The sequence below is a fragment of the Meles meles genome, chromosome 3 (assembly GCF_922984935.1).
Source record: "Meles meles chromosome 3, mMelMel3.1 paternal haplotype, whole genome shotgun sequence".
Lineage (NCBI taxonomy): Eukaryota > Metazoa > Chordata > Mammalia > Carnivora > Mustelidae > Meles > Meles meles.
Genome location: NC_060068.1, coordinates 158,797,883 through 158,821,991, shown reverse-complemented (window position 1 = coordinate 158,821,991; position 24,109 = coordinate 158,797,883). Strand labels below are relative to the sequence as shown.

Genomic DNA, 24,109 nt, shown 5'->3' with positions numbered 1-24,109 from the left:
CTGAAAATAATAGACTTGAGGGGAAGATGTTGAAGGGAAGACTAGCTTGCGAGCTGGAGGAACACACCCCAAGCACTAGCTGATGGTCTGCTTCTCAACGGGGCTTCGTCAGGCAAATGTAATTCGTGCTTCTGACTGGTCACCTAGTCTGTAAAACCGGAAAAGAAAACAAACGTTAAGACCCTAAGAGTGATCATAAGAGTTAAATGCTCACGAGTGCCTGGGTGGCTCAGTGGGTTAAAGCCTCTGCCTTTGGCTCAGGTCATGATCCCAGGGTCCTGGGATCGAGCCCCACATCATCCGGCTCTCTCCTTAGCAGGGAACCTGCTTCCCCTCCTTCTCTCTCTGTCTGCCTCTCTGCCAACTTGTGATCTCTGTCTGTCAAATAAATGAATAAATAAAAATCTTAAAAAATAATAATAAAATAAGAATTAAATGCTCGCACTCTGGGCATGGTGTCTGCCACACAGCTCGTTAATCTTGTCCTTTCAGGAAGCCACAGTCCTGCGTGTGAGGCCTTTCCCCGCATTCTGCTTTTGCTGCCCACGGGGGTCTTGTCTTTCTCAGCTGGGAATTACATGGGTAGTTTACGTTATCAAGTGACCACGCGGACTGAAGTTTAAGTCACTCAAGGTGACTGGGGAAAACAATCCAAATCTTACTCCTCAGCACTGTTACTCACTGTGAATAGGGTTTAGAACTCACGCATCAGAGAGAAAGTCATCACAAAAGATCTTAGGATGGTTTGCATTTTTTTGGTCCTCTTGAAATCTTGATTTGGCCATGGGTTGCAGTATCCGTATTAATTTTCCTTCAGTTCATTTAGCAGCAGCAAGCAGAGGAATCATTTGCATTTTAATTGGGTCATTGTCCTTCCCCTGTCCCCACCCCCAGCGTTCTCTCTGCTGCAGAGAGCTGGAGCCAAATGTCACTGCCTGCCTCTCAGTGACACAAACGTCAATGTCTGTAACTCTTCAGTGGCACCAGCCCCCCACACAGTGCCTCCAGGAACTCCCCAGGGCCGGTGATCCCAGAATGGAACAGCTAGGAAAATTCTCCGTTCATGTGGCACGTGCCCATGCACTTCCAAAACATTAAAAATGGGACTTTGTGGGGCACCTTAGTGGCTCAGTGGGTTAGGGGTCTGACTCTCGGTTTCATCTCAGGTCATGATCTTGTGGGTTGGAAGATAGGGCCCCACTTCGGACTCCACACTGAGCAGGGAGTCTGCGTGGGATTTTCTCCCTCTCCTACTCCTCCCTCCCTCCCCCCACGCATGCTCTCTGTCTCTCTCTCTCAAATAAATAAAATCTTTAAAAAAAAAAAAACAACCAACTTGAGAGTTTCACAAATGAAAATCACTAATGACAAAAATCTGCATGGTCATTCCCAGCAATTCATACTCAAGGTTTTAGGACTAAAACCTAGTCTCATTTTGAAAAGGAAAATTTTGTAAGTGGATGGTGCATGTCTCATGAAACAACTTGGAAATTTTTGGAGGACGGGGAAATGTGGGGGTCACGCAGTGAAATCTGGCACCCCTGCTGATCCCGTTCTCTTAGATGAAGAAACTGAGGCCATAACTCAGGGTCAGAGGTGGTTCTGGTTCCAGCAGGAAGCTCAGTTGAAACTGAGGCTACCCTGGGTTCATGCTACTCTTGACACACAGCTGACGTGGAAAGCCGGTGGAGTGAGCGTGTGCCCAGGTGAGCGTGCGTCCAGGCCAGTGTACATCCGGGCGAGCAGCCTCAGTAATTCCGACTTGTGCTTGTAAGGGAGGAGGGAGGGGGCAGCATGAAATATTCACAGCAAGGCTGGCAGGGATCAGCATATGCAGAGGGTGAGTTGAACGAAAATGTAGGACAGGAATAAAGCCTTAAATGGTGAAAACGTGCCTTGTTGTCATTGGGAGAGAGGCAGAGTTTGAGATATGAATTCCTATTTGTTCGGAAAGCCCTAGGGTGTCTTTACAGGACACCTTTACTTTCTCAAAAAAGGTATGTTCGATGTTTCCAGACCTGTGCAGGAGAGCATGGGGAAGACCGATGTTGCCTCTCCTCCTATCACCTACGTTCTAGGTAGATGAATAATCTTTCACCCGAAATGTCCAGATTTTCTTAGATTACTGCTCTCAAGCCTGGGCAAAGGAAATGAGGATGCTGGGCCCGTGACAGTTGGCGCTTTCTAGATCACTTTCAACCTTGTCGCCTCCCCTAGATTCTGTTCCTACTCCCCAGTGACCGCATCAAGCAGCCACAGACCTTCTGTGCTGGGTGGTGGTCCTGCAGAGGCAGCACACCGCCTGTGTGCCTCGGTGCTCATCCCCTGGGCGCTTAGCCGAAAGGACCATCTTTGTCAGAGGCTAGATGTTTCTGCCTAGAGGCGGGCCAGCTCTCCAAACTAGCCCTGCTCTCTCCTGAAGAGAGAGGTATTTCTGGGTTTGACTGCAAACTTTCTGACAGCTTGTGAGCACGCCACTTGATGTCTGCACAGCCTAGAGGGTTTCAAAGACCAAAGGCTGAAGATGTAAGAGAAAGGGAGTTCTCAACTGCCCCATGTTAGGTGTGTGTGTGTCCATGCATGTTCTCGCATGACTGTTAATTGATTTAAAAAATATTTTTGTTTCAACACTTAGCCTGCTTTGAAACAAATATTAGTCTCAGACCTGTTTTTGAGAAAAAGATGAAAGGACCAGGAGTGTGCAGACAGGTTAATGAGCTCTTGGCCCCTCTCTGAGCACAGTTCTGTTTTCACTCTGTCAGTGGAAAAAAATTTTTTTTTTACCGGGAACCTTTGGACCAGAAACCTTTTATTCAGAGCCTCTTGTTTTGTTTTGTTTTGTTTTTAAGATTTCATTTATTTATCTGACAGAGATCACAAGCAGGCAGAGAGAGAGAGGAAGGGAAGCAGGCTCTCCACTGAGCAGAGAGCCCGATGCGGGGCTCGATCCCAGCACTCTGGGATCATGACCTGAGCCGAAGGCAGAGGCCTCAACCCACTGAGCCACCCAGGTGCCCCAGAGAGCCTCTTGTTTTTAGGAGACTATTGGACGCCGCTCTGGCAGGGGCTCTATCCTCTCAACACACGTGGGGGGCTGCTGTGGGGAGAGGGTAGGGCCCATATACACTCTGACTGCTTGCAAATGCTCATAAAAAAATCTAGAGGCTGAATCCTTGGAAGGCAAACCACAGTTTGGGGGGTTTATGCTGGCGTTTATTTTTTTCCATTTTTTTCTCCCTGGACATGTTCTAGATCCAGCACACTGTGTTTACAAAAAGCCTTCCTCCCTGGTTCATTCTAGACCCAGGGTGTTGGCGTCCATGCCGGCAGCTGTGTTTGCATGGCTTGCAGCAGGCGTGTCTTCCTGGCGTCATTCAGAGACTGTTGGCCGTGTCTGACTGTCGGCTTCTCTGCTCTGACTGCTGTTGTAGTGAATGGGAGGCTACCTTTTGTGTACCCTCAGCCAGGTATGAGCCTGAGTTCTCCTCCCACAGGGTTCCTGATTGCCTTTGAGCAATCGGTGAGTGAGGACACCTGTGCCATTTTTGTGTCACTTCACGCTGGGGCCACCGGCTGTCCCAGCCCAGCGAGCAAACTGTGGGAGCTAGGTGTGGCATTCCTGTGCTTTCTGATACCATCTGATGTCCTCATTCAGGTGCACCTGTTTTTAGATGGGGCTTGCCCTGATGCGAGCATTGCTTTCGCAAGGCTGTGGCCTCCTGCAAGCATTCAGATGTTTTCCTCAAGGATCCCTGGGTGTTCAGTGACTCCCACTCTTTGAAGGCCTCGTAATCTGCCAAGGGCTTCAAGTGCAGAAACATGTTGCCTCGCTGTCCTTGGGCAGGAGTGTTTCACTTGGCTAGAGATGAAACGTCCCGAGGCCTGAAGAAGGGAGGGAGCTCCAGGATGGATGGGGCGGTTTCCTTCAGTGTAAAAGAGGATAGAGGTGTGAGCCTCCTATCAGAATCGGTCACGATTTCCTGAGGGTCCTTGGGCTCATTGTCACCACGATAGGTATAGCTCGTGTGAATCGGTTTATAAACTCAGGAGCAGTAGTTGCAGACTTGGAAAGCATGTGGCTGGGAGGAAGAGGCTGATGAAGGCAGTCGGGACCACTTGAGTGAGGGGCAGGACACAGCGCCTGCTCGGAGACGCGTTGGAAACTGGCGGGGCTGGTGAGCAAGACCAGGTCTGCCCGTCGGAAGGCTTGGTGGCTGTGCGTTTGATCTGGGACTGGGAGGTGTATGGCATTTAATACCGGCCAGGCCGGTGGAGAATGCCACTAAACCTGCGGCCAAGAATAGCTAGAAAGGAAATAAGAAACAGCGTCGCCCTCCACTGGAGACTGTGCCGAAGGAGGAGAGACTTTCTGAAAGGGTTTCCCACGAGCTCAGAGTGGAGGTGCCCTTGAGGCTGGGTGGGAAAGGACAGGTGCGGAGCTGGGTGGGAGGTTCCTGGCACATTCAGCTGCAAGTGCCGACCCCCTACAAGTCTCAGGGAACCAGGTAGAGTGAAGACACAGAGTTCCTGGGACTGAGAAGTTAAGTCAGAGAAAGAACCATCCGGAAATCATTCGTGGACATCATTCTGGGTATTTCAGAATTCCCCCCCGCCCAGAGGCATATTAGAGAAAGTCTATGGAAAGGGCAAAGAAGGACACCGACGGCTCTCCTTGGGATTCCAGGGACTCAGAGACAACGTTTCTTTTCAAGTGGCAGAGCTCATCTAGTGCGGGCTTCTCCTCTAATTTTTCTAAAGTAAACTTGGTCATTCTGCTTCTTTTTTTCTTCCATTTCTTCATCAATTTAAAAAAAAAGGACCTGGCTCGTGCCTATCCTGACAGGAAATAATTTGGAAAGTTAAGGTAGATGAAGCTCTTGGTGCTCCTGGGAAGGAAAGTGCTGTGCCCTTCCGAGCGGAAGCCCCACTTGTCCGTGATACAAGCAGTTACCCTGAAAGATGGCCAAGATGTTTTTCGGTGGAGCTCCACATGGCTGTTCTGTGTGGCTGTTCAGGAAAAACCCTGGGCAGTGTGTGGTTCCCTCTTTGCTCCTCTTGTCATGTAACCAGTGGTTTGATTGGGGCTGGCAGCCCTTAGGGGGACACTCAGCACGGGCTCCTGGATCTTTTATCACTGCCGTTCCCCAAGCGTCCGCTCTCCCTTCCCACTTTCCCCCTTGTCACTTTCAATTAAGCCAGGAACTTTTGGAACCCAGACAAGCCATGTATAATTTGGCTAGTGATCTAAATAAGTCAAAACAGCGGAGGGGAAACGTAAAGGTGAAGAAATAGGTTTGGAATGAGTAGATTTCATACAAGAGTCCCTGTAACCATGATTTCTTGAAGGCCACTCCGTGGTCAGTGCTGAGACGATCTCAAATATACCATCTCTCTATTTTAGCATCAGCCCTGAAAATGCGTTGTACTTTTCTGAATGAGGGACACGAGACGAAGTGTTCACGAGTATTCTGACGAGTGTTCACGGAGTGAGTAAACCGAGAACACTCTTAACCCGTGGAGGGCCAACAGAAGCTCACTCCTATTTCACAAAATATGCTGTCCCCCTAAGAGACTCTCTGTGACAAGTGAGACACAGTAAGAAAATGGTGCCAAAAAGGAGAGAACAGAGGATTTAAGGAAGTAACAAGCGAACCTGGTTTGGTTGGCAGCTCTCCCCTGATCTGTAATTTAGGGAAGTTACTTAAACCCTGAGCCATTCCGCTGTCAAGCATCAGCCTCTGAAATCCATATATTAACTATGTCACAAATGGTTGTAGCTCAGTAATTCTTCAAGTTCCTGAGCCCAGTTTATTTGCTATGAGGGTCTGAGAGTCTAGCTTATTAGAATCCTGAGGCCCTTCTGTGAACTCTTTCTCATGAATCTTAAAAATTACACTTTGGAGCACCTGGGTGGCTCAGTGGGTTAAAGCCTCTGCCTTCAGCTTGGGTCATGATCCCAGGGTCCTGGAATCGAGCCCCGAATTGGGCTTCCTGCTCAGCAGGGAGCCTGCATCCTCCTCTCTCTCTCTGCCTGCATCTCTGCCTACTTGTGATCTCTGTCTGTCAAATAAATAAATAAAATCTTAAAAAATAATTACACTTTAGGGGCGCCTGGGTGGCTCAGTGGGTTAAAGCCTTTGCTTTCAGCTCAGGTCATGATCCCAGGGTCCTGTGATCGAGCCCCACATCGGGCTCTCTGCTCGGTGGGGAGGCTGCTTCCCCCTCTCTCTGCTGGCCTCTCTGCCTACTTGTGATCTCTATCTGTCAAATAAATAAATAAAATTGTTAAAAAAAAAAACAATTAACACTTACGAAGCTGGTGCTAGGAGGACCTCACTATTCTCAGTTGAGGACAAACCAACTTTGCCCCAGGGCCTGCCCTCCTGTGAGGTACTGGGAGTTTTGTGCTCTGGCTGGTGTTCTTACTGCCAGAGTCTTCATTGTTACAAGGCCACTCAGGCACATTCTTAGGTCTTTTGTTTTTAAACTGTTCCAGATAGTGTTTAAGACCTGGAAGTCACCATTGCCTGATTCTTCCCATGGGAAATCTCCAATTATTTAGAGAAATTCTTCTTGTGGGAAAAACCAGGGGGAAAACAAATAACTAATTGTTTGGAGGTTCCTAGAAAGAAATTTCCATATATGACCGGGCTTCCTCATCATTGCTTCCGAAAACTGGTTTTGTAAGTCAAATTTCTGCCACATGGAACCATGCATGATTCCGAGAGAAGTTTCTTTCTGATAAAGATGAGAAATAACTTGACAGTACAGCTGAGCCCGTACATGTCATTGAGTGTCATGCGGTTTCGATGGATTTCTTCTTCCAAGGGCTTCACCACCCTTTCCCTGCTTGAGTAAGAGAGACTCTAATGGTTTTTAATCAGAATGTAAACTTGGTAAGCTTAGGGGACTGTATTTTTTTTTAAAGAGGAATTACTTTCTGATAGACTGCGTGTAATAAACCTTTAAAACTCCAAGCACCAGGGGGAAGTCCATTGCCACCGTTAGGCTTACAGAACAGCTGCAACAGATGGGGAGTGTGGGGGGAGGAGTTGGCGGGTTCTAGAAACTTCTCTGAAAAAACATATGTCCATTCACACGTGTCTCACCAGCCCTTCTGAGACGCACCTGCAGCCGCCTCCCACAGTGTGCCGTGTGTGGGGTGTGCCCTCTGATCAGGTGACCAGAGCAGCACAGCATCCGTGGCTTCCCTTGGTCGACCCTTAGCACCTGGCAGAGTCGAAGTTAAGCTTATCGTCTTGCTGCAGAGGAACAATGCTGGGGACTCTGCCTGCTGCTCTGAGCCTTCCATGTACCTCTACGCTCTCCGTGTGTTTAGGGTGTACTTGCCTCATCACCATCAGTTTCTGCAAACCATGTGAATGGTAACATCTTCTCTATTTATCGTATCAGTGTAGGGAAAATAAAATAAAAAGGCTTGGAGACCCCAAACCCTGCCCATTCTCCTCTTGTCTATGAGGGGGAGAAGTGTGGAACTGTGGGAAATGCCAAGACCAAGAAGCCAACTTTGAGGCTTTCCTTAAGACCCACTTCCTGTGAAGGTCACTCTTGTTGACCCCAGCCCATTGTGACACCTCCCCGGGGAAAGGCTGGACACCCCACCCCCCAGCTGCCTTTACCCATCACTTCTCCTTCAGTACATGTTGCGTTGCCACGGTGGGAATCTTTAAAAATGAATGGGGTCTTGCCAGCCCAGCACAAGTGCTCACAGGAGACCCTTACTAATTACTTGTCTGATTCTAGTCTTGCAGGGTAGTTAATCTTTTTTTTTTTAAGATTTTATTTATTTGACAGATAGAGATCACAAGTAGGGAGAGAGGCAGGCAGAGAGAGAGAGAGAGGAGGAAGCAGGCTCCCTGCCAAGCAGAGAGCCCGATGCGTGGCTGGATCCCAGGACCCTGGGATCATGACCTGAGTGAAAGGCAGAGGCTTTAACCCACTGAGCCGCAGGGTAGTTAATCTTGTGGAAATCTTTAGAGAAATGCCTGCAGGGATGCTCACAGGGATGGAGAGTCCAGGACCATGAGAGGCATTAGGGAAAAGTCTCAAGCCGAAGGAAGCTGGTGGCATTGGCTAAGGAAATTGCTTGTTCCCTGTGCTCCGCTGAGTGTGAGTTATCAACACTCACAGCCCAGTCCATGGGGGTCCTCGGGTCTGGGGCAGGAGTCCCAGGAATGAGTTGAAGTTGGGATGGGGGTGGATTTAAAAGTTTCTAGAACCCAAAATGTCTCCATTTCTATGAAAGAAACTACCCTAATACAAAGGATTGATTTGGACTGACAAGCCAGGACAGAAAGCAGGGACTGAGCATTGCTATTGTGGCTGAGACCAGTGGCTAGTGGGTCTAAGAAGTTTGTGCTCGGTTGGGGGCTGAGGAGGAGATATAAATGCCTTGAAGCGAGGGCTTGGGCTGGTCCAGTGCTCTGGGGAGGAGCATGGCAGGTGTGAGTCTGGTTGTGTACATCCTAGAGACTTCTTGCTTCTCTGAAGTGAGGCTTTCCTGGTCCACAACGATTGGTCCTTTTCTCCATCTGTGTTCAGAAGAGACTTACTTTTCCTTTTGAATGGACTGACCTAATCCTCATTAATGGGCCTTGATTCTAGAAAGATGATCTTAAGAATCATGTGTCGTTGTCTGAGACCTCAGGTCCTTGGGGCACACTGATGTGTACCCCCATTCACTGACAGCGGCGACCATAGCAGAACTCTCATTTCCTCCCTCTATCTTTTCCTGAGACTGCTCCCTCCTGAAGAAAGCTGAGCAGTTGTGGAGATGTGGTGACAAGCTGTGAAGAAGGGAAGGGTGAGGGGAGACCCATCTGAGCCCCAGAGATAGGGACTGAATTAGGGGTGCTGGCACTTTCCTGCTCACATGTGGAAATTTAAACCAAAGAGTGCCCCATCTAGAAGGGAGGGCAAATCAGATGGCCAAGGAGAAGGCTTGAGAGTGCTTGGAAAGTCCTTAACACACTTGTTTGCTATTAATAAGTTATATTCTAAAAAGGCAGGGGTGGGAACTGTTTGATCAGTTTGGAACTGTTTGACCTGGATGCACAGTCAAAGGGAGTGTCTGTGTGACCACTTCTCAGGCCTATTGGACCGTAGAGCCCTTCTTCCTTAGGGCATCTTCTCAAACTGGCATTTTGCAGGATGTATTTGTGGGAAAACTAGACTAAGGTCATTAGGAAGATTACAAAGAAGGAACCCTTGAGAAAAAATATTCAAAAGGACAGCGAAACTGTTTTAAGGATCTGACATGAAGAGAGCTTTATCCTGTTTTTCCATTTATTTACTAGAACTTAGGGGTATGCCAGGCTCCGAAGGCAACAAGAGGGAGCTTTCCAGTAATTGTGGATCCAGCCCTTCCAATGGAGCGAGCACCGGGGAGGCGAACACCTCACCCCTGCCCAAGAGCCTCGTAGAAGCTGCAATGATGCAGCTCAGGGTTTTGGGGTGTTGAATCTGGATGCTTAAGAAAGAGATGGCTGTTCCAGTTCTCAGCATCCCCCACAGCTCTTGTCTGAGCCGCTGCTCTCATTCATCTACATTTCTACACGCTGACAACATGTACGCTTGCAGCCCGAGCGCAGGAAGCCGTCGTGGTCATAAGTACGGTGTAGCCCAGCGCCGTAAGAACCCACCTCGCCTCTGCTTTGCTGCAAGGGCTGTCGAGGGCGTTGTCGCATGCTTAGCCCTATCTCTGGCCTCTACCCGTCCCATGCCAGGAGCAAGCACTCCTCCTTCCCATGCAGGGGTGGGGTGGGGGGTGAAATTCCCCCTGCCCCGAACACCACTGATCTGTGTGAAAAGCATAGGCAGAGGAAAAGGAGCAGTAGCCCGTGTGTCGTGGTGCAGGCGTTGGGGCTGGGTGAAGGGTAGAGATGTTTCGGCTTTATCCTTTGAGCGACGAGAGATGATGCAGCAGATCTTACAGACGTGCCGGCGGACGTCTCTGTGCGCGGGACAGATTGGAGGAGGAAACAACTGAGGAAGAGAGAAGAGTTGGGAATCAAGGCCCTTAACGTGACCGAGTCCAGGAGAGGGGACATCGAAAGATGGACAGAGTCAAGCAGGCAGGACCCAACGGCGAGTGTGAAGGGGAGAGGCCAGTGGGGGGGTGACTCGTGTGCTGGGTGACCTGGGATGACATTAATCACAAGAGGGGCTGGAGGAGGAGGTGCTCATCTGCAGGAGAGCATGATGGGTGTTTTTGGGGGGGAGGCCGAGTTTGAGAGGCCGCAGGACGTGCAGCTGGGGCAGGACAGCAGACGGCCAGAGATCTGGGTCTGAAGCTCAGGAGGAAGCTGGAGGGTGAGAGAGAAGCTGGAGGCTCTGGCTTGATAGCCATTGCTGCGGAGGTGGGGGGCACAACCCAGGGAAGGGGGGGCGAAGAGATGCTGGTGCCTCTCCAGGTCTCACCCTGGCTGCCCGCGGGGAGGAGGCCAGTTGAGCTTGGAGAAGGAGCCAGACTGAGCAGAGAACTGAAGGCAGTGGCATCCGCCAGACTTTTGGTCTCACTGGTCAGATTCAATTGCAAAACAAAACAAAACAAAAACCAGTTCCTAGACAAGCAGGGACCAAAAACACATGATGGTGTCAGTCCAAGGTGCCAGGGCTGAGGGAGGCAGGAGAGCTGCGTGGAGGCAGAGGACAGCTGGCAGCTGCAGGGAGCTTCCCTTGGGCTGGTTAGGAGCCCTCTGCCTTGGTGACCTAGTTGGAAGAGAGCTGCGGGTTCACGGTTCCAGGCCTGGCTCCCCCTGCCTGCACCGGCTAGAGGGTGTCGCCCGTCCCTATCAACACTGTCCTCTCCCGCACAGAACACAGAAGCAAAGTGAGCATGTAGTCTGCGTTCCTACCTTCCCCGGAGTTCCTTCTGACCAGGGGGTGGGGAGGAGAGAGGAGGAAACTTTCATGCTTCCTGTTGTTCTCCAGTCTTCGATGAATTTTACTGAGGGTGGTCTTTTCACGCCATGGCTCTCAGTGACAGGAAGCATAATGGCCATAGGACTGGCCAAGGGGCAGTTGCAAAGAAAGTCCAGGTTCCACTAGCTTTTTTAAAAGCATCTGTAATATAAGATTTACCATTTCAGCTTTTGTTTTGTTTTTTTTTTAAGATTTTTATTTATTTATTTGACAGAGAGAGATCACAAGTAGACAGAGAGGCAGGCAGAGAGAGAGAGAGGATGCAGGCTCGCTGCCGAGCAGAGAGCCTGATGCGGGACTCGATCCCAGGACCCTGAGATCATGACCTGAGCCGAAGGCAGCGGCTTAACCCACTGAGCCACCCAGGCGCCCCACCATTTCAGCTATTTTTAAGTATACAGTTCCGTGGTCCTAGGTCTGTCCACACTGCTGGGCCACCACCTCCTCTGTCCATCTCCTGGACATCTTGTCTTGCCAAACGGAACCTCCGTAGACGCTGTCCCCATTAAACACTGACTCCCTGCTCGCCCTCCCCCCAGCCCCTAGCACTCACCACTCCACTTTCTGTCTCTGTGGAGCTGGCTACTCTTAGTGCCTCCCGCAGGAGGAAGCGTCTGATAGTCACTCTTCGGTGACCGGTTCACTCCCTCGGCGTCATGTCCCCAAGGTTCAACCCTATGCAGTGTGTGTCAGAATTTCCTCCCTTTTTAAGGCTGAGTAATATTCCACGTTTGTCAATTAGTGAGCCCTTGGGTTGCCTGCACCTTTTGGCTGCTGTGAACAGGGCTATACAAAGAGCCATTCGTGTCCCTGCTTTCGGTTCTGTGGGAGAGGTACCCAGAGCGGCTCGTGCCTGGTGTGGCACTGTTGCCTTCTTTGTTGGGGGACTGCTCGGATCCCTTTCCAGCTCCCTGTCCTTCTCCTGCTTCCTTTGTTACCCTTCTGCGTTGGCTCCTGAGAGAGCCTCAGGCATGAATGTGCGCCGGGCTCTGTGTCCGGCTGGAGAGCCATTACTGAGCCCCGGGCCCATAGTTCTTGGCTCTGAAGGTCTGTCTATAGCTTTTCCCCCTAGCGCTGTCCTAGAATTTGAGCAAGGAAGACCCGAGTTCTTATCTCTAGTCTCTAATATGCCATAACCTTGGCAAGTTTTCTCCTCCCTCTCTCTGGGCCTCTGTTTCAACACCCCCACAATGAGAAGGTAGAACTAAGTGATGCTTAGAGCTCTTCCCAGATCACAACGGGGAAGGGCACAGTGGTCTCCTGAGTCCAAAAACCACCCTCCTAAGGTAGGTGAGAAGAGCACAGAGCTCCAGATTCCTACCTGGGGCAGTGTGACCCAAATCTCACCCTCCTCAGACCTTGGATGGTTAGAGGTTTCTCACGGCTTCTGTACTTGCTGTGTCCTGGTACATGCTGCATGGCTAGTTTTGTGAGTAAATGTAGCAGCAATTCCCCTTAAAGCAAAATTATATAATATATATTATACGCCCTTTGTTGAGAGAATGGGGGAGAGGCGGAATAACTGGTTTCACCATAGATTTTTGACGATCTCACAAACTAATACTGGAGAGAATATTCTACGGACAAACTTTACCTCGGATTAAGATGGTAGTTGGTCATGGGCCAAGAAAACACTAGCCCCCCTTTTCCCTCACATCTAAAATGTTTTGAAGGACAGATCTTCTTCTTCTTAGATTAAACTCAGAGCAAGTCGACTGCCCCAGAACTGGAGAGGTGAATCCAGGAAGGGCACCCATGTGATCAACTTTCAGGCCCCCGGATGGCACATGAAAATTTGGACAGTTCTGGGATTCCCTGCTCGGGCTTGGAGACTAGGAACTGACCTTCCCCTCAGCTCCTTCTCCGCCCCACCAGTGAAACATCACGTATATGCCAGTGACCTTGTGTCTTGCTTTTCTTGTTCTTGTCTGTAAAAAGCAGTTCACCTGCTTTGTTCAAGGGTGTGGTATTAGGCTAGACTAGACAACTAGAACCCATTTGAAACATGTGAAAAATGTATAGCATTTTCTTCTTAGGGGATGTTTTAATCATCTTATTAAAGAAAAACCAGACTTTCTTTAAATCTGGATACTAAGTCATCAAGTTTTTTTTTTAATATTTATTTATTTGACAGAGAGAGAGAGTTAACAAGTAAGCAGAGAAGTAGGCAGAGAGAGGGGGAAGCAGGCTCCCCGCTAAGCAGAGAGTCCGACGCGGGGCTCGATCCCAGGATCCTGAGATATTGACCTGAGCTGAAGGCAGAGGCTTAACCCACTGAGCCACTCAGGTGCCCCTAAGTCATCAAGTTTTTAATATAGAAAAATTTTTAAAATTTTTAAATTGAAGAACTTACCATGCTGATTGGGACTAGCTTTTGACAACACAAGGTTCATAGAGGGAAATTCGTGTTGGATAAAACTCTATAAATAAATAAATAATGAAGGGATGCCTGGGTGGTTTAGTCAGTTACACATCTGCCTTTGCCTCAGGTCATGATCCCAGGGTCCTGGGATGGAGTCCCGCATCGGGCTCCCTGCTCAGCGGGAAGCCTTCTTCTCTGTCTGCCCGCCATTCCCCCCACCTCCCGCCACTTGTGTTCATTCTCTCTTTCTCTCTGACAAATAAATAACATCTTTTAAAAATTATAAGAAAATAAAATTAACAGAGAAAAACAGACTAACATTAATTCTAAAACCTCACAGTTTTTCCAACTTTCCCAGAAGAATGACCTGAGACCGGCTGCAGTCAAGCAGAGGACATTGCTCCTTTTTTGTTCCCAACAAGTGTAGCTGCTAAAAGGCTGTCGTATTTTAATAACAAGACATCACGCCCATTTTAATAGCTTTATGTAAATTTTCATACCCACTCTGAAGGCCATGGGGTTTCCAGACCTGTGTCTCTGGTTGATGGTACATGAATGACCCCTTTTGCTCCAGCTGCAAATAAGGCAAATTTTATGCATAGCAGGAGTCACGATCTATGTACGTTGGTTTGGTGGGGGAGGAGAGCCTATTTTTAAAATTTCTATTTCCTGATAAAATCTTACCATCTTTGTAGTTGCTGTCATTCTAGCTAGGTAAGAGTTCTCAGGAGCTGGCTCATAATCTCTGTTTTGGGGATCAGTGGTCTGGGATGGAAGACGGGAGTGTTGTTGGAGTAGGTAAGTTTAGATTTGGGATCATCACGACAATGGGCTCTTTTTTTTTTTTTTAAACAAATGGTCTTTTACTTACCAATGGGCTTCTTTACAAAATCTTTTAAAGTCTCAATTTTTATTCCCATTTAAATGCAATAAGAAGGCCGGCCCTTTAAGAAGTGCAAAGGAAAATAGGTCACTGGGTTGTAAGTTTCTCAACTGATGGTCCTAACTTCATGTTTGGGGGTATTTCGGTCAAAATCTTCTGTGCTCCTCGGGATATGGTGATGTCTGTGTCATGACGCTACTGTGGCCACATCAGCCCGCTGTGGGTCCTCTATGGATGGCAGCTGGCTCTGCAGACACCTGCGAGGGAGGAAACCACAGATGACTTCTGCCAGGATCTAATTCTCCTGCGTACTCCTGGCACATTAAAGCCGCGTGTAGCAGCGTGGTTCCAGCGTCCTGGCGGGGCAAGGGTTGGCTCATTCTCTTACAAACACAGTGTAGCTGGATGCTCTCATAAATGAAAAATGATCTGAGTGCTGTGGGTGGGGCCCGGAGCTCCGGAGGTGAAGCTGGAGGAGGAGAGAGAAAATCTGCTCCTAAGCTCAGTAGGGCACGGGGAGCGGGCAGGAAGTCGGAGCACGCACTGGCATGGCTCACATTTTTGTAGATAGCTAATAGCCCAGGACTTTAAAGAACGGAATGGAGAAGGGAAATAAAGCACAACAAACTTTGGAGCCTGTCCTGGTCAAACGGCCGTGAAGCATAGCGGGGCGCGCTCACCTGATCGCTCAGAAGCAGGTAGGAGGGGACGCCCGAGCAGGGCAGAGAGTCGCATCTTCTCTCTGAACCCAGCTTCTTTGGTCTTATTATTATTTTTTTTAAGCATATGAGAAGTGAGTAGATAATATTGACATAAGAAACAGACCTCGCCTGAATTGTGCTGATACCTGCCCAAGCGAGAGTTTTTCTCACTTACTCGTTTGATGACCAAATGACGGTGATGTTCTGGGGGGTTGCTTTAAAAACAGTCACCCAGGATCGCACAGTGGTTAGTGAAAACTGGTTTTAAAACAGGCAGATGAGAAATGAACTGCAGGCAGGCCCTGTTTTAGAACACAGAGTTTGAAGATAGCCAACAAGAAACTGATTTTCAGGCTTGACCGTTGCTGTGTTTTCATACTTCAGCGCCAATAAGGTGCTTGCTAATTTTTGCAAGAAAGGAGGTAGATGTATAACAGCTGGGAAATATCCAGAAATTGACTGGGATCCAGAGTGAAGCCTGAATGCACTAATGTTTTCTCCATTAAGGCAGCCTTTCTCTGCTCAGCTTCTAAGCCAGGGAATTGGAAAGTGAAGTGTGGATCCTGAGTATTTTTCATGGGGGGGAGGAGCAGAGGGTTGGAAGCTGTCACGGTGACATCGTCACACTCAGAAGTAGAAAGTAAATGAGGAAGGCCAAGGGTCCCAGCCACATGCAGGGAGAACTGGAAGACTGATCTACGGCTCCTGTCATAGCCGCATCTCATGGCATCCTTTGTGTTGCTGAGGCTTGCGAGAGAGGACCAGAAGGGAATAAAGACCATCCCAAGCCTGGGTTTCTAAACCATTGGAATTGAGCCGACCTGGGGAAATCAGAAATGGTGTGTGTGGTCAGTGTGACAGGAGCACCAGAATTAGATCAAGAATTTAATATTTCGATGGATTAGTCCAGCCTGAGAGTCGGTGATCTTTGGGTTGAGCTTTTGAGAATGCCCTATTAGCCACTGGGGTGTGTCTGGGGAGGCAGGTGTGAGAGCTGCTTCACCTCCCAGCTGGCTGTGTCCTCACCAGAGCCCAAATCTTTTGGCTTTGCATTTTAGGCCTGGAGGGCTGGGAGATGGCTGTGCTCAGCCAAGGCAAGCCCACACCTTATCTCTGGTTTCTTTTTTCCTCTGACTTCTCTGCCTTCCACAGCAAAGCCCACGGCGGGGAGGGGGCGTGCAACACAGCATCTCCTGTTCCCCACCACCCCCGACTCCTGTTCTTTCCAGCCAGCTCTCCAGAAGTTGGGTGGGGCCCCTTTTGCTGTGAATTAAGGTGAGCTGGGGGAGAGACTCCTTTACAGGGTCCATTCTGGAAGCAGTCAGAGGTTAGCCAGCTGTGGCCTGTGGATCAAATCCAGCCTGTCTCAGCCTGTTTTTATGGAACTCAGGAGCTATATATGTATTTTACATGGTAAAGGGTTGAAGAGATCAACAAAGAAGACGATAGGACAGGGACAGATATGACCTGCAAAGCCTAGGATATTTTCTCTAGGACCTCTTAGAGACAGTAGTTGCTGACCTCTGATGTTTAACATCATTCATGACCAGAATGATCAATGGGTTGACACAGCTCAAGTCCTCCACAGCTTCCATGAGTTGTTTTGGAAACTGATTGTCATTCATCAGTCTGTTAAATGGCATTATTGCCTTCAAAAGGGTGGAGGATTTTCTGCAGGGTCCAATCAGTGGGAAAGAAATGTCAGACAAACTGTGCGATATGGTTAGATTTTGCCCAGTCCCCTTGTTGGTGGACCTGCTGGCAAAGCCATCTACGGGATAGACCCACCATATTTGATGGTGCCCCCCACTGGAAGGAACTGATGGGGAACAAAACACCCTGCTTAATTACACAAAAATGATCCATTTCCTTGTTCCTCTTTTGTGGACCGAATGCTGGCCAGAATTCTACGATCTGAGTTGTTTGGTATTGCCATTCTGTGGGAAAAAAAAAAAAAAGACATTTTCTGTAATAAAAAAAGATAGTGAACTAAGTGAATGTCATGTTTTCTCATATCCAGAACAGTGTTCCTTTATTGCTCTCTAAGAAAGCCTACTATAGGTCCACCAGCCTTTCCCCTGAACATGCAATTCTCTTCCACCCAGCACAGTATTTCATTGTTAATGTCATTTCTAATAAGGGAAGAGGAAAATCTGGTGACCTTGCTCATGTTTAACTTGTGTCAAAACTGCAGGCCTGGATGTGGAGCAGACTTCTGTAAGAAGCTCATTGTCCACTGCAGAAATACAGAAAAGTTTCTCACAAGGAGATTGCAGTTTAAGAAGAAAAACAAAACAGCCAGTATTAATTTTTTTTTCTCCAAGACACTTCAGCCCTCTAGTATCCTGTGTTTGGAAACTGGATGCTGTCAGTGGAGAAGAATGGGGGTGGGGTCCAGTTTGACTGATGAAAACCCGCGAGGAAGTATGAAAATATGTACAGGCTGTTGTCCCATGGGGGTTCGGGGCTAGAAAACAAGATGGCGGCGATGCACTTGTCAAATCGACTTGTCGGAGCTGGCAAGGGTGGGTCCTTTAATCTACCTTGTGAGCAAGGCAGCACCTTTGCCTGTGTTTAGAAAGGAGTTTGGCTCTGAATATAGAGATTAAGCAACCTGCTCTTCCTGTACGCGCTGGAATTTCTCAGACATAGTCAGAAACCTGATTTGCGTCACTGCTGAAACTCCACTAGAAGCCGAGCAGACTGGGGCCTGGACTCCCCAAGCAAGGAGCAGTTAGGAAGCACAGCACGTGAGGGAATTTATGAAGCTTGCCCAAGAGGGTGTAGTGCTGTGTGGCCAGATTTAATGGGGTAGGCTCTGGGGTGAAGGGTCAGCTTTGGGTTCCTAGCAGGCCATGATTAGAGGGCAAGTCACGTGTTCATCTGCGTGAGTGGCAGTATGTAGCTAAGAGCTTTAGAACTACCTGGTATCTCAAAGTAGCGTGAGGGACCTTTTCATTTCTGAGCCATGTGACCAAGGTGGCTCATAAGGAGACAGAAACTGTCAAGCAAAGTCTGATCATGAGGTAAGCTGGTGGATAAGACATGAGCTGCACTTAATTAGCCAACTCGTTATAGCATATTGGGAGGGCAGGTTTGTCCGCTGGAAGCTAGAGCATCTGCCCCCTCCTTCCGGCTATCTTTTCTTTTTTTTTTTTTTTTTTAAGATTTTATTTATTTATTTGACAGAGATCACAAGTAGGCAGAGAGAGAGGGGGAAGCAGGCTCCCCACTGAGCAGAGAGCCCGACGTGGGGCTTGATCCCAGGACCCTGGGATCATGACCCGAGCCAAAGACAGAGGCTCAACTCACTGAGCCACCCAGGTGCCCTCCTTCCGGCTATCTTAACAGGGCTGGAATCTGAACTCTACTCATCAGCTTTTTCCTGATGGTGAATAGGATAAAAGACGGAGCTAAATGTGTGCCTACGTGTGCAAAAGTATGAAAATCTGGAAGAGAGGAACAGCCAACCTAATAGAAGTTATGATTCTGAGCTAGAAAGGGAGACTTGTGATCATGTCTGTGAAAGGGAATCAATAATTTCACATCTCAGTGGCTGGCAGGGATCCCGTTGTGTGGCTTTGTGTTCACGTACAGGTTCTGTCCCTGTAGAACCTCTGTAGGCAATGCACCCAAATATCCTTCCTAGACATTTCTTACAGTGGGGGCCAGGGACACCACATTCCTCTCACCTTGCAAGTCCTAACTGAAGCTCTGCCATTTCCTTAGTGGCCAGGGAATAACCCACTGAGCCACCCAGGCGCCCCAGTAGTGGCCAGGGAATAAGATGGCAGCATCTCTCTTCCATCGACAAGACACCTGCTCTGCTTAGCAAAGGAGGAGGCTGAGTGCGGCCTACTAGGACACTTTCTGATGGCTTTGCTCTCCCTGGTGGCCCACTCCCTTAGGTTACCATGGTTGGTTAAATCTGAGTGTGTGGGGGTATGTAACCCCACTACACTGCTTTCCGTAGATGGCCTCAATAGGGCACAGGTTGAGCTCACAGTCTCGGCTTAGATGCAGGGTCCCTGTGCAATGAGTCGGGCCATGGCAACCATGGACCTGGGCTCTAGATACGCCTCCCTTTTTACGATCTCTTCCTGAAGAAGCAATATAACTGTATTTTACATGCACTGGAGGAACTTGGCACTTAGAAGGACCCAAAGTGCATCCTTTGGTAAAAGAGAAGCTTTACTTTATACTTTAGGCAACGTTGAGGTTCGGAGGCTATCAGGCGTACCTAAAGCAGGATTCACTTGGACTATCTTCTTTGCCTACTTTCCACTCGTCTTCTTCCCAAATTAGAAGATGGAAATTGGCAAAATAGGGCAAGTCCAAGGAATGACTGAGTGGCCCTTGAGAAGCTGTTCAGTTAAAAGGCCTCGGTTTCAGTGGGACTCCTCAGACTTGGGAGGGCGGGGCAAAGAACATTTGCAGATTTCTCCCTTAAAGGGTAGATAGGTGGCCTTCTGTTTCCACATTATTTCTTCCCAAACCTTGCCCTTTTAACAGAAGCTTAAAAATTCTTAGAGACTGTCTTCCCTCCCCCTCCAAAAAAAAAAAAAAAAAAAAAAGTCTTGCATTGAACAATTTAGAATTCCCACCCAAATCAGGACACAAAGAGCAGTGCTCAAGCCAGGGGGAGGTGGGAAGGAATTCAAAGGCACCATAGTTGACCTTTGTTTAAATAGCGTTGAGTCTCCGGATTCATCATGGTGGTCTTGGAAGAGCAACCTTGTACCCACACCTTTTGCTCTAGTTTCTGCTCCTTCAGATAAAGTGGTCTTTTCTCCTGCAGGCTGGTTCCGTCACCCAGTGCAGAGTCTATCTTCCAAGGAACCACACCTTCGCCTTCTACTTGCCAAATTCTACCTTAGTCTTCATCTTACAACACCTTGCCTAAAGTTCCCAGACATCTCTGCCCGTGGGGTAGAGGGCCGAATGTTGGCAATAAGCTGCGGGCTTTGGAAAACATCGTATGTATTTATTGTAACCAATGCAAGACGGTCTTGGCAGGGGAGCAATAAAGACCTGGAGGGGAAAGGGAAAATTACCTCTAAGCGCTGCAGGGGACAAGGTGGCAGAAATGAAGGGTACGGCTTGGGTTTGCAAAGCTAAGTCCTTTGCACAATCCTTTTTACAGGCTAGAACTTGCTTGACTTCAGCTTCTCCCTCAACTCAGTCAAGGAATGTTGGAGAACGGAATGCTGGACCTGAGTATGTACCTGGGGGCATCTTGGTGGGTGAGGATTTTATGAAGGTCGCAGGGGCCCAGCTAGACATTGTGTGGTGGGAATCCTGCTGTTTTCATAATGGTGAGACCTTAGACATTCTCTTGTCTCTAACTAATTAGACATTCTTAAGGCATTTCTTATGGTAACAAAAATTCAACACTTCATCTTGAAAGTGAGTAGAGTCAGTTATTTCAAACTTTCACTGGGAGAAACATGAGTCATCCCTCCAGCATTCTGGTGGCTTAATTAATTACATTCGTTGCCATTGGGATTTCTGCGTGGAGAGAGAAGCTGCCTCAGCTTTAGTCTTTACACTGTGGGATCTTCATCCACTCCTCCAACAACATCTAGGTTACTCTAGAACCAGAGTGGTCTCAAAGCTAAGATCTCAAAGCCTCCAGAGAGTCTCCTTCCAAGGCCTGATGACCGTGAATAATACAGTGCTGAATTTTATAAGCAGTTTTACAGTGATACAATTGACCGTGATAGCCTCCTATCATCCGCAGGTTGGCCCTCAAAATCTTCAAGGTTTCTCCTGCTTTCAGCCTATTTTCTTTCTTAGAACCATATCCTAGGTTACCGGCCCCTGAACCAGGATGGATGGGGAACTAGATAGAAGTCATCAACTCATTCATCGCCGGGTGTTCAAAATGCAAGGTTTAGCCCTCTTTCTCAGATGAGCAGACTGAGCTCAAGACAAACTAATGCGAGAGCAACGTGTGCGTGTACGTTTTGGAGAAGGACAGCAAGCAGAAATTAATTCCTGACGCTCACATGGAGCTGGAGACGTGGCTGGTTTTGAGCAAAAATCTTAATGGAAGACTGTGGCTCAAGTTTGTAGGTCTCTCTTCCTTTTCGTAAGCGTGCCTGAAACATGCTCACTAGATTTGTGTTGGCTGGAGAAACGCCTCATTGTGTAGTAGCGACTTTTCTGAGAGAGTTCAAACCGAGTGTCACATGAATTCCCCAGGGCTGATGTGCTCAGTTCCATTTTGCTTTCACGGCACTTTGGTTAGTGTGAGGGGGAAATGGCCCACAGAGCCGGCGTAGATGCCTTGGATGTACAATTTTGAAGTTCAGAGACAAATCGATGTTGGCTTTTTCTGAAAACGGATCTTATTTTGAGAACCACCGTTGACATGGCTGTGGGAAGTGTTGCTTATTCTTGGCAAGAAAACCACTACGAAAAGGTGACTTGCTTACGATCCAAGAGACAGGGAGCCTGCCTCAGACCCTCGGGCAGAGCAGGGAGAATGTTTCAGAGTCAGTAATTTGTATTAAATCCACATTTGAATGGAAGTACCTATGCAGATGGAGAAGGCAGCTTCCTGCAAAATGGGATTATTTTAGTTACTCAGTGTGATGGTGTTCACAACTGAGCCTGGCCTGTCTGTTTCAGAAATATTTGGGACTCCAACCAAAAAGATTCGATCAGAAGTACTCCTGAGGGTGCCTGGGTGGCTCAGTGGGTTAAAGCCTCTGCCTTTGGCTCAGGTCATGTTCCCAGGGTCCTGGGATCCAGCCCAGCATGGGGCTCTCTGCTCCGCAGGGAGCCTGCTTCCTCCTCTCTCTGCCTGCCTCTCTGCCTACCTGTGATTTCTGTCTGTCAAATAAATAAATAAAAATCTTTGGGAAAAAAAAAGTACTCCTGAAACATCTAAGCACTCATCTTCTGGTAGGAACTCGCATCAAAGCCGGCAGACAGAAGCCAAAAAGGCAAATGAACGGTTGCTGTCAGAGAAGGAAGTGATGGAACCAGCTGTGCTCAAACTAAGATCAGACAGACAGACAGATACGGAGCACGACTTTTCTACCTCCTTTGGCCTGAGATCCTTAAGCATCTCTTATTTTTAACCTAGATTCTAGTAATAGATTTCAGTGCCACTGTGAACCTGGAAGAAGGAAAATTTAATGTTTGTTGTCAGTCTCGTTCAGTAATGGCTGTAGGGAACAAAGCACCGTAGTGTTAGCGGTCCCCAGGCCCGACACCAGTAGCAATGAGGCATAGTTTCTGTAGCAGGTATCTTCCAACATTCTGATCATTACAACTTTGAAAGTGCATCAGTTAATAAACCTGTTGGTAGGGATGCGCAGGTGGCTCAGTTGGTTAAGCCGCTGCCTTCAGCTCAGGTCATGATCCCAGGGTCCTGGGATCAAGTCCCGCATCGGGCTCCTTGCTTGGTGGGGAGCCTGCTTCTCTCACTGCCTCTGCCTGCCACTCAGCCTGCTTGCGTGTGCTCTCTCTCTCTCTCACTCTCTCTGACAAATAAATAAATAAAATCTAAAAAAAATAATAAATAAACCTGTTGGTAGATCTTCTTTAGTGTGTTAATAAAGAAGCACAGAGACACCTGGGTGGCTCAGTTGGTTAAGTGTCTGCCTTTGGCTCAGGTTGTGATCTTGGGGTCCTGGGATCGAGTCCCGCATCAGGCTCTGTGCTCAGTCGGGAGTCTTCTCCCTCTCCCTCTCCCTCTCCCTCTGCCCACCACTCATGCTCTTTCTCTCTCTCTCAAATAAATAAAATCTTCTAAAAATATACGAAAAATGAAGAATGGTATTCATTTTAAAACATTTAGGGTTTTCTATTTCAGCATAATTGGTTTTCTTTGTAATCCTAGACATTTTATGCATTTAAAGACGTCATTATGAGATGTCAGAGAGGTCCAAGGTGAAGGAAAGAAAGCCAGCCAGCTTGCCTCTCCAACAAGCTACCATTTGATATTTAGATGTTCATTTGCCAGAAGAAGAATATTAACCCAGGACAGGAGGGTGTGTTCCAACCTATGACTCACCTGGGGATAAAATGCAGATTCTTAATGCAGTGAGTCAGGGTGGAGCCTAAGTTTTCTGCATTTCGTAAACTCAGGGTAGACGGCTGTAGCCCATAATAATCCAATTAAGGCCAATATTTTCCAAACTCACTTCTAAGGATTCAAGTGCTCTTTGTTATGGGTAATAGCTTAACCATTTTACCATTTGACTATGGGAAGAGATGTCCCAGGAGAGGGAAAGTGGGAGATTCTCATAAACTTCACGCGATTCCAAGTCCTACACTCGATCTCTGGGAACCCAGGGTAGCTTCCAGGCTGCCGAGTGAACTCGGTGGAGGCTCAGCCTGGGAGAAAGAGCCAAGGTAGAGGGCCCAGTAGCAGGTGCCTATCTGCCACGTGTCTCGTGTCATGGGAATGCTTCGTCTGCGCGTCAGCGGCCCTGTGAGGGGCTGTTTCCTGAGCTTCTGGGGCTGCTGTGTGCGAGCTGACCTTATGCTCTTCACTGAGGAGCACTGAGGTGGCCTTCTTCATTCCCCAAGGGTGATTTATTACATGTGTAATTAGATGATGCAAGTCGTGTATCTTTATAAGATTTTCATAAATGTTTGCAAATTAGGGAAAGGTCCTGTGGCCAAGTATTGAAGGGGAAAAGCTCACTGAGCCTCCATGGCCCAAGCAATTTTCTTGAATAACCCAGGGCCCCGAGTCCTGACCACTTTCTCCTAAATGTGCTGCTGACCTTGGTCAAACCACATATGTCATGTAGCCTGCTGGTGGCTTCCTAGAACGGCCACAGAGGTCTGGAAATCCAATTTTGTCCATATATCTGAGTTAATCAGCTGCCTGGAGACTGCTTTGTGCTAATCACCTCCCAGGAGACTGGCGTCCCAACTCAGTCTATTGACTCCTCGCGAAGAAAGGGGCCTCCCCGTCGCCAGATGTGGTGTGCCGTCCTTGTCACACTGCAGTCTTAGCCCATCTTCATAGGAGACAGGTCACCGAGCCTGAGGACTTCATGTGGACTATGTCTTAAGGAAGTTTCCAGGACCTACATTCAGTGTTCTCTCTCATGTGGAGGGCTGAATAACCACACCAAGATACCCTCAGCTTTTGGACTCGCCTTGACTAGCTTCCCTTGGGTCTACTCCTTCCCTACCCTGGTTCCAGTGTGGTGACCCGCCAGCTGTTCTGGTTCAGCTTCCATATTCCTGGGC

The 24,109-nt window shown here is 48.3% G+C and overlaps 1 protein-coding gene across 6 annotated transcripts in view; it reads left to right on the top strand.

Annotated features, from left to right (window-relative positions):
- PDZD2 (PDZ domain containing 2) overlaps positions 1-24,109 on the top strand; it is a 349,024-nt gene that overhangs the window by 202,091 nt on the left and 122,824 nt on the right. Inside the window, exon 1 of one of the 6 annotated variants that reach the window (XM_045999590.1) lies at positions 14,681-14,887. The exons of the other annotated variants lie outside the window; for them this stretch is intronic. The gene's annotated coding sequence lies outside the window, so the exon portion shown is untranslated. Of the gene's footprint in view, positions 1-14,680; positions 14,888-24,109 lie in introns of those variants that run through there. 6 annotated transcript variants of the gene reach the window in all.